We start from the raw sequence: 10853 nt of genomic DNA, 5'->3' as shown, positions 1-10853 counted from the left end.
TATTCACATGGTTCAGCAGTTGGCACAGCCTACCAGGCCTGGAGGCAGGAGAGAGAAATCAAAAACATATTCCAAAAGGAGGCAATAATAAATCACTCCTCATGGCTGCCAAGAAAATTACAGTGCTGACGTAACCAGGAGCTGAACTTTTCTTTCTTTGGTGCCAGAGTAATTGAGGAGGAGGGATATAATCTATAATGCTGTTCATTAGTGAAGTTTTGTAGGTAGGGCCATGATCAGGCAAAGCCAGGGAAAGTGAGCACTAGTCCTCATTAAAATCTTACTCTTTTCCTGCCTGAGAAAAGCTATTTTATCAGATGGCTTAGCCTATAGTCCCTGTGAGAAAGGGATTTAACCATTGGAATTCACTTCCCCTTGGTTTAATCAGGCAAAAGGAGAAGCTGCTACCCTTTTCAGGTCTGTCCTATCCATCTCTGGGTTGGTTTGTTAGTTTTTTTTTGGTAAACTGGACAAGATACCCAAGCTGCAGTGCTAAATCAGGACAATCTCAAGCACATTGGGACATATGCTAACTGGATCTCATGCCATTACACTAGGCCATAATACACAGACTATCTTGTAGCCTTGTTCTGGAATTTACTTCCATAACTTACTAAGCCATAAGTCATATTTTACAAAATACAATGGCTCACTTTAGGCACACAGTAAACACAAACCAAACAAATTACATCATGACATAGTGTCATGTCTGAGTCAGTATAGGGAGCCTGGTTAAGGCAATATAGTTCAGTGTTCAACCCACTAATATGCTAAAGCTACATACGCATTAAAACTTGACTCACTGAAGCAGACTGATGTCACTGTGAATCTCTTATTAATGCATGTCTGCCTTTTCTCCATTTTTTAAAAATAGAACGAACTACTATTGAAGAATTTAAGACTTTGAAGTCTTGCAGAGATTAGCTGGATGACACTGTCTTTCTCATTGAAAAACAGCACCTTTATTACGATTATTTTGAAAGCAGTAGGAGCCATTATTAGACTATGTTGAACAATTGCCCACTCCTAAGAAAATGTGGCATTTGTAATAGACATCACAAAGGGGCTGGTGGATATAACTTAAGCTTTCTGGCCTCTTTGCTACAATAACCACAATATCCCTTCTTTGCTTCTGCAACAGCTTGTTAAGAATTTGAGCTCAGCTCTAGAATATTGTGCTATGCCTGGTCTTGAGAGACCGCAAAATTACCTTCTCCAGTGACTTGTTTCTCATTTTATGGGACAGTTCCAGTGGGTTTGATTGACAGTTGTCACTACCTGATCCCAACTGAAGTTAGTCTGTCTGGAATGCATATTGCATACTGATATTACATAAGATACCAGAAAAAGAGAGAGAACCAGAAAGAGAGGTGTGTCCTTCAGGGCTAGGCCAAGATTAGGAAAATGACCAGACACATGTATTATTAAATTACATAATAATGAATAACAATAACAAGAGAACTGGAACAAAAAAAACCCTGCTTTTATTCTGAGAATGGGATGTGCCAGAGGAAGAGGATTAAATGCAGGAAGTAAAACAAACATCTGTCCACTTTTTCTGCCAATAGTTATTCCACAGAATGAATCGCTGATGTTATCATCAGTCAGATCTGAGCAACTAAAAAGAAACAGATGCAAATAGTGAAAATGGTGAGCTTGAATAAGGGTGAGGAAAAGGATGAGCCTCTAGTCTAGGCAGTGTGTATTGGATTTGGCTAAGGGTATCACCACAAGCTCCTCTTTAAGGTTTTCAAGTCTTATGAAGAGAGGACTGCCTGAAGATTTGGGGGTAGTATGTGAGAATGGGAAATAATAATTTTGCAGGATCCAAGCTGGGTTGGTCACTGGGACCAGAGGTTTAGTCTTCTGAGCTGGTCCCGGTGACTGACTGAGATTGGATCCTGCAACGTTATCCTGGGACACACATATTCACCTTCATTCGTGAATAATAATTTTGCTATGGGGGGGTCTCAGCAGATAGTAACTGATCCAGAAAGGGATCATGAGAATGGAGTGCAGAACTGAGTGAAAATGTTATATGAAAAAAGGCAAATTCCCTTCTAAGGGTCACATTAACTGAAAGAAACCCTGACAATATTATACTGCTTTTCTTCAAATATCACATGTTACACTTTGGAATACATGGTGCTTCTGATTAGCATTTGTTCTGCAATCACCATATTGCTTTTATACAATATCCATATAACAGCTTTAACTTTCCTCAGTTTCTCATGACTGAGAAACTTTTTTTCTTTATTACTGAAAAATTGCTAAGGAGGGAAAGGCAGAATGGCTTGCTTGGTATTTTAGAAAATGTATAGGGTTGACCATCTCCCATATGAACTCTCTGTGGATAACAACAGTCAGCAAAAACAACATATAATCCAAATAAAAATCCAGAATTAAAATGATCATAATACTATAGCCAAGGCACTGCATAACAAACTCAACCACACAAGCCACAGCTTTATTGCACTCAACTAATATCCTGGCCAAGCCACTGGAGAAAAGTCAAAAAGAAGCCCTGCCCTCAGTCCCAGAGGCAGAGCTGTTCCATAGGCAGGTGTTATGACAGAGAAAGCATGACTTCTCCATCCCCTCAAATCAGTGGTCCCCAACTTTTCTGGCTTTGTGGATGGGCAGGGTAGCAGGGGAAGAAGGGATGGCTCCAGGTGACTGGTGGGTGATTGCAAGCGCACAGCTCTATTTGCACAAGCAACAAGCAAGCGTGTCCACTGGTCACACAAATGGAGCTGCCTGCACACACGCTTGTCCTTCACTTTCACGGCCTGGTTACAAACGGGCCACAACCCCGTACCAGCTATTAAGATGATTGTTTTGATATTTAGGACAGATAACAAGAAGTGCTCTTCACATAGGAGATATCTGAAGTACGAATATCCTGTAATGATGGCCTTTAATTAAGAAATGGGTTGGACAGATTCGGGAGGATAAGATTATCAATGGTATTATAATGTTTTATGTGCTCAGAATACTATTCCTCTGAATCTTAGTTGCTAGGAAATAACAATGGGAGTTTGCTTTACAGTCATCCTTTGAACTGTACATCTGGATTGTCCCAATACATTTTGGTGCTTCAAGCAAAGTACTGTATGAGGTTTCCCAATCCATGGCTAGAACTTTTCAGACTGACAGCTGAATCTTAGCTCAGTAATTTTTCTCCCGTTCTTCCTTATAGTGCATAGTGCAGACCACAAAACATCCAGCTCTATCATCTATCATCTTTTCACTTTCCCCCCACCCCCCTCAACCTCTTAGATGGCAGCCTTAATTTCCCTAAGGGCAGGATTGGCCATAGGAAAAAAATAAAGGATGTTGAACTAAATGGGGGTTTAATCAGATCTAGTAGGGATTGTCTTATATTTGTATTTAAGGGCCATAGAACCACCCAGTAAATTGTTTAAAAATTTAATTTCATGAGCATCAATGCCCTGCCCATGAAACTATGCTCAGTGTAACAAGAGTTCAGGTTGCTTGCGCAAAGTGATATTCATATCCCACTGATTTCAACAGGGGATATAATAATAAACAAAACATACTTTCATGAAATCTAAAGCCCCTCAGAAGCTTGACTTCTCTGTCAGAAAGCCAGTAATGTCCACTAACAATTTTCTCTTGAATCGTGTGCTGGAGGTTTTAGATTCTAGGTTAATTCTGTTTCATACACTTGTATGAATCCCATCTGTCTCTATTCTCAGAAAGGCCTGTGCAATGTGGAGATCCACAGCAGGCAAACTGAAACAGAGTAGATCCCTTGAGGGCAGAACTTTTCAACAAAGCTGCCAAAATGCTAACAGAAACAGATGACCGTAACAGCGAGACTGACAATTCACCTACCTTTAAATGGCATGGATGGCCCCAGAATACAGATAGTCCTCAGGTTACAGCCACAATTGACACCCCAAATTTATGTTGCTAAGTGAAACATTTGTTAAATGAATTTGCTCCATTTTACGACTTTTCTTGCCACAGTTGTTCAGTAAATCATTGCATTTGTTAAGTTAGTAACATGGTTGTTAAGTGAATTTGGCTTTGCTTGTCAAAAGGTCACAAAGGGTGATCACATGACCCCGGAACACTGCAACCATCATAAATATGAACTATCAGTTGCCAAGCATCTGAATTTTGAGCACGTGACCATGGTCATATGTGTGAAAAACGGTCATAAGTCACTCGGGAAAAAGAAAAGCATTGCTTTTAAGGCTTGTATACATAGAGATTGAAGGAGTTTGTGAGTTGATAATAAGCTGCTAATTGTGTACGTCAAGAGTCATTCTTGTCCAACCAGATGAAATCCAATGACATACAGTAAGTTATGTTATATAGGGATAATATCAGTGGTGGGATTCAAATATGTGAGCAACCAGTTCTCTGTGTGGATGCCACTTCCGGAAGTCCATTCTGGGCCTGGGCAACAAAAAATTAGCTACCGATTCTGCTGAAGTGGTGCGAACCGGCTGAATCCCACCACTGGATAATATACCTACAGGATAATTACTGTAGATCCTGAATTTTCGGAAGGACAATATATAGAGGCATCCTCTAAATATTGGATCAGACTGGCTGAGGTTAGCTCCTCTGACCTACACAGCATTCTGGAGGATAGTGAAGGAAGATTCTTTAAAATCCAGCTTTAGAAAAGTTTCCTAATGATTACCATGCACTATTACTTTGTAAGATGAGGAAAAGCAGGTTTTCCTGCTGTTTAATGAATAGTGATCATCTGCCTTGGTGCTTATTATCAGGCAGGTCTAGGACCATTATCTCAAGCAACTTTCTAATTTTTGGAAACCTCACCCCTCTGCTGAGCTGGGGAGCCTGGGACGTCTTGAAAAACCAGCTTTTCTGCTGCCACGAAACTCGTCTGTGCTGATGCTGTCGCTTATTTGGCAGTGCCTATGCCAAATTTTCATTTTTCATTTCAAGCACTGACGTGAGCTGTGCGAAGCTGGAAGCAGTTACATTAGGCCACAGCAGTCTAGCATTCCCAATGAGCTTGGGAGTGTGCCTCAGGCTCTAATGTTAAGGACTGGCTGCTTTGCAAGGCTAAGGCAAGCTCAGTACTGGAAAGTACAGTAGCTTCTTCAGACTGCCGGAGTAACTAGCACAGCTTCCTGATCAGAAAAAGAGCCTCTGAATTTGTTGGATCTGGAGCAGAGTCCCAGCATTCAGTTTGGCTCAGGACTGTTTTTAGTTGAAATAATTATTTGGTAATTCATTGAGAAATAATGAACTAAAAGGAGGTTTTTCTTAGACTGAACGTATTTCATAGACACTTAGCTTATTTAGGATGTTGTGTTAGGAAGCCAAGTAATCTGCTTGAGCTGTTCTGTAAACAGAGGTTTTTTATGAAAGTTTTTTTTAAGACTTAAATGTCTTTAAGAATGTTTGTGTGTTGTTTTGTTATTATGGCTATATTCCACTGCACAGCTTCAGAGATGCAACTATGTAAATGGCTACAAACTTATCTCTTCACATACATGGAGATGCACAACTGATTAATAAATGGAAAAGGACCACCTTTCAGATATTTCCAAAATTTTGTAGCCTTGCAATCTTTTTTGCTGTCATATGTTTCAGCTGTAAACATAGCAAAGACTCCACTGAATTCCTTGTAATATGCCCATTAGGTAGAAATTCTCTGGGGCAAACAGCTTTACCAGAAAGTTGTTGTTGTTGTAGCTATTTTGGCAATAGGACCATCAGTGTAAAAGTGTTCCTCCATCTTTTGACATCACTCTGTATTGTGCATGACACTGTAAGATATTCCAAGTGGTAACTGATGGTTCATGCCAGGAGTACTGCGTAAATGATACAGTTGAAAGCATTTACTACAGATTAAATCTAATCACCACTTTTTTTTTTTTAAAAAAAAGAGGAAAATGTAGATCTATGTTGTGCAGGACAAAGGTATCCGTGGGATATGTCTGACTGATATTTTCCCCTGATAGGAAACAAGTGGTAAAAGCAGGCATTGGAGATAGAAAGATCAAGTTATGTGTATTGTTGTTGTTTCTTACTCATTCTAAAAAGTTAAAATAAAAGGGAGGGATATCTACTGTCCATCCATAACATGGATTTGGACTAGAAAGATCCAAATACAAAAGCCGGCTCAACTATGAACCTGGCTCAATTATCAGCTGTTGGAATTATTATGAGGATAATAGCCTGTGAGAAAAGAAAGGAGATCACCTCACAAAAAGATGGGATGAAGATGTAATAATACAAAGGAATACTTTTTGTGTGTGTCCTCCCACTCCTCAAGGGTATTATTTTGAATGCGTGGAAGAGGTATCTGCAGTCTCTCTCATCTCACGTTTTCTGTTCATTTATTAAAGATTACAGTGAGTGAGGCAGAAACCTCAGCTTCTCATGCTAGAGAAAGTATTTTGCAAACAGAAGAATAATGGCAGAGATCTTCAAGAAAAAGAAACTAGAAACTCAGTGACTATTGAACCATAACAGTTGGAGAAGGAGGCCCAGGACTGAAACTTAATGGGGATTATTAGCCAGGGATACTGTTCTGGACCGGCCAGTTAGATGAGACCAGCCAGTTAGATGAGAGTTAGATGCCAGTTAGAATGTTTGGCATTTAAAGAGATGGCTTATGGGTAATGTAGTTTTAGCTGTTCAGTGAATCCTATGTTAATAAGTCAGTGGGAGGGGCTACTAAGTTCATCACAGGATATCCTGGCTATGTGCCAGCTCATGTTTAATTGTCTTTGTGCGAAACCAACCATGCCTCACGCATGGACATTGTGTATAACCAGGCTAAAGTGAATGTGGAGGAATTACTGATTTTACCTACAAAAATGGACAGATGTACAGCATCCAGATGAAACTACAGAATTGTGAATATTGCCAAGTATTCCTGGAATAAATATTTTTTTTATAACCATCTTTGTTGAGTTGTCCCTGTCTGTCTTGAATTACAAAGCATCTTAGTTCAGGATACAGAACAGATACTTTTAAATATGAATTACTATATGTCATATTTGTGGCTTCCTAATTTTTTGCAATAAATATAGTCATTGTCTTGGTTCTGTTTGGAAGTGTGAGGTATTTCACAGTGTTAAATAGCCATTCCTGGTATAATGCCTTGAGAGTTTGCTAGCATATAGCCTTTTTGTGACTATCCCTGCAGTTCTTTTGGTAATGTTTCAAAAGTGCTTTGCTCTTGCCTGCTTCCTAGGGCTGAAAGGTAATGACTGGCTCAATGTCACCCAACTGGCTTCATGCCTAAGGTGGGACTAGAACTCACAGTCTCCTGTTCTTTAGCTGTTTTCTTTAATTATTGCACTAAACTGACTTTTCTTTCTATTAGAAGGGCATTTTTGACATTGTGTAAAAATATCAATAATTATTATTTGTGAATTTTCACTTTCTCCCTTATTGATTGCATTACTCAAAGCAACTTAGAAGTCATTTCACAAAGAAAACAAATCAATTAAACTCAAGAACAATAAAAAAATTAACACTTATTGGCTGCAAAAATCTGGATGACCACTAGTTGCAGCAAAGAATTACAGAAAATTTTAACCCTTTACTGCAATCCAGTGGTTGACCAGATTTCAGTTTCAGGCTAATGATCTGGTCATTAAAAAAAAAAAGTGATAGTTAATATGCTTCTGCAATTTTTAGAAAAATTCTGCAAGTTGAAAAGTGGAATGCAGTGGACAGAATATCCCCACTGCCCTTCTTCTCTCTTTCACTATGGCTTCTGAAATAAGTATAGAGCTTGCTTCCAGAAGCTTGAACATGAACTCTGATAGGCTATCAGGTTGGGGAGAGCAGGTTTATAAAAAAAAAAAAATAGCAGTGAAGGGCCTGACAGTACAGCCCATCTTCTCCAAAACAGAAATACAATGGGCATTTAATGGCTAAATTATATGCTTCTTCCATTATTAAATAATTATGGACTAGAAAGCACAAATCAAAATTTATTTTTATATTGTCCTAAAAGTACTTTTTCAAAAGGCAACTGGACTTTCTTTGTTTTTCCTTGAAGATGTTTCGCTTCTCATCCAAGAAGCCTCTCTGAACTGAAGACGTTTCTTGGATGGGAAGCAAAACGTTTTCAAAGAAAAAACAAAGTCCAGTTGCCTTTTGAAAAAGAACCTTTGGGACAATCATGACCTGGGATGAGTGAGAATCTCCATAGACAGATTTTTATATTCTTCTTTTGTTGTTTCAGAAAAGGCTTCAACCGATGTGGGAAGAAGGGGATTCGTTGTCCTTTTTATCCCAGCCGTATTTTTTTAATTGGTCGTAAGGATGGTATGCTGTTTTTGGACAATATCTTATTTTACAGCACTTCCACAAAAATCACCAGAAAGCCGCACTCAAGTTGGGAGGAGTGTGTTCTCTTTAGTGCATCTGAAAATAAATTTGGATTGCTGCTTTGGAGAAGGGCTTCAGTAATAGACCAAACAACCCCCTGGGACTCTCCTGGAGACTGGTTCGTGTGATGAGGAGCTAGAGGCAGAACGCCAGATCTTGGTTCAGTTATGAGAGGAATGTCTGTAGCGCCTTTCAGGAACGCTGTGTTCCTTCCTGCAATTCGAACGTCACCATCCCCAAGCAAGAAGGCCAAGCAGGAAGACTCAAACTGCCCTTCCCACCCTCCTTTACCCTTGATTTTAAAGGCTGTGTTGTTTTTTTAACCTAGTATAAATAATCCCTTCTTTCATAAGCAGGAGGTGAGGGAAATGAATGGAACAATGGTCACTGGTTGGGCAGAGTAGACTAATTACGTACTAAGGGCATACACTTCCTAATCCCACAGCATTATCTCATGTTCCCACACAGAAATATGCGGAGGGCCTTATTGATCTGAAGGCCTGGTCTCCAATAGTGTATCGCAGCTGCAGAATTAGTCCAATTCGAATAGTCCCTGCAAGAATTTTCATAGAGACTAGTTCCACGTGAGCAGAAAGCAGCAGGTAGATTACTGCCAAGAATGTCTCTTTTTAAAGCTACTAATCTGTTTCCAATCCAGGTTTCAAAGGGTTGCAGTGGTATTCAAAAGACAAGTGATGGAGAAATCCTCTTATACTGTACAACATTTTCTCTGTTTCTTACTCTTGGATGCCATGGGTGGATGAACAAAAGAGCTTTGTCCTGGCATCCTAGTTGGGGATGGTTCCCTTCCAGGTGGCCAGTCTAATGCTAACATTTGTTTATTCTTTGGAACTGAACAATGACCTGCTTAATCAACTTTCTTAATCTACGAGACTATAACTCACTCAGGTTTTTTATTTCATCTGGGTGCCTTTCACTGTGTTTTCTTGCTATCTTAATGTTGGTTTATTAATTATCCATTTATTTATGTAGGCTGGATTCTGAAGTTACAGTAGATATGTTAATAAGTAAATAAAGAATTCCGTAGCATCTTGAATACTGAAGTAGCATCTTGAATACTGAAGTGATGTTAGGATAAATTGGAATAATTGATAAAGTATTAGTGGCTTCTTTTCTGGTTTTGTTGCAACAACTTAAAATATGCCCCTTAATCTATGCCATTTGTGCTCCCTTCCACTGCTGCCCCAGTTTGTTTCTCTGTACTGAAGACTTCTCTCCTGCACCAAGAATGTTTGCTTGCCCTTTCAAGCACAGAGCATAGCTATTTTATAGAGATGAGCAAAACCTCAGCTGGAGGAAGCAAAAGCTTCCATAGGCCAAATCCTTCTGGAATTCTGCATTGGTGGTTCACATAGTTGGAGAGGGGACAAAAAATATCACTGGCTCTACCAGGCAACCGGGCAAATAACAGTCTGTGGCTATAAACAATCCATGGTCTCCTCATTCCTGACAAGTGACTGGACTGTTGGCAGTGGCCCACCCTTGAGTGTAGATCAGAGAGACATCCAAGCTGCAGCTTGTTAATCACTCCTCCTTCAAAGCCAAGTTGGAAGAGGGAGACTTGTAAATACAGTCATATTTTAAAAAACTTAATTTTGAGAAAATATTTGTTCTGCAAAGCAACAATAACAAGGCGAAGGAAAGTAAGTTTTTCATTCTTATAGGCTATGGTTTTCATTAGGATTTACTAGTTCACAGGGGGGTGACCGCCAGAGTAATGTTTACAGTGGGAAGAAGAGAGGGATTATTGGAATGAGAGTAGCAGGTAGCAGTTTTAAGAAGGCAAACTCTATGAAAGTGTCCTGCCACAATACAAAAAACAAAAACAATCTACAAGAGCTTCATTGGTAATGCCAAGTCTGCAAAACTGTGTACTTTGAGAGGAAGAGATCGTTATAAATATTTAAAAGGAAAGATGGGTGTTACTTTGGGCAGTTGATACATCGTTTCATCCTGTCTCAGTATTACATTGAAAGAAAATCTGCAAAAAATCACTTCTATCCAACTTTAAAACACACAAAAGCCCATATTTTTTGCTGAACATGCTTGTGTAGACCTAAGAAGTCCACAGAGACACTTTTGCCAAGAATAGCTATGAATGTGCTAGACTTGAATGTATCTCTGGAGATGAGAATTTTATACATATTTAAATACAGAAAGTAAATGCAAACCTATTTCATGTGGGCAGTAATTAAATCTTTTACATTTAAGAATCTTTAAATTATCTTACCGCATTATTACTGCCCTTACAAAGCACATGCCCAGTCATAGCTTCCAGGGAATCGTTAACGCCTCTTTGCAGGAGGGTGTCTTCCCGGCAACCCTAAAGGAAGCCGTGGTGAGGCCCCTCCTCAAGAAGCCTTCCCTGGATCCAGACGAGTTGGCCAATTATCGCCCGGTCTCCAACCTTCGCTTTACGGCGAAGGTTGTTGAGAGTGTGGTTGCATGGCAGTTCCCACGGCACCTGGAGG

The sequence above is a fragment of the Protobothrops mucrosquamatus genome, unplaced genomic scaffold (genome assembly GCF_001527695.2).
Source record: "Protobothrops mucrosquamatus isolate PMUCROS unplaced genomic scaffold, P.Mucros_1.0 scaffold2054, whole genome shotgun sequence".
Lineage (NCBI taxonomy): Eukaryota > Metazoa > Chordata > Lepidosauria > Squamata > Viperidae > Protobothrops > Protobothrops mucrosquamatus.
This window is presented reverse-complemented; position numbering follows the sequence as displayed.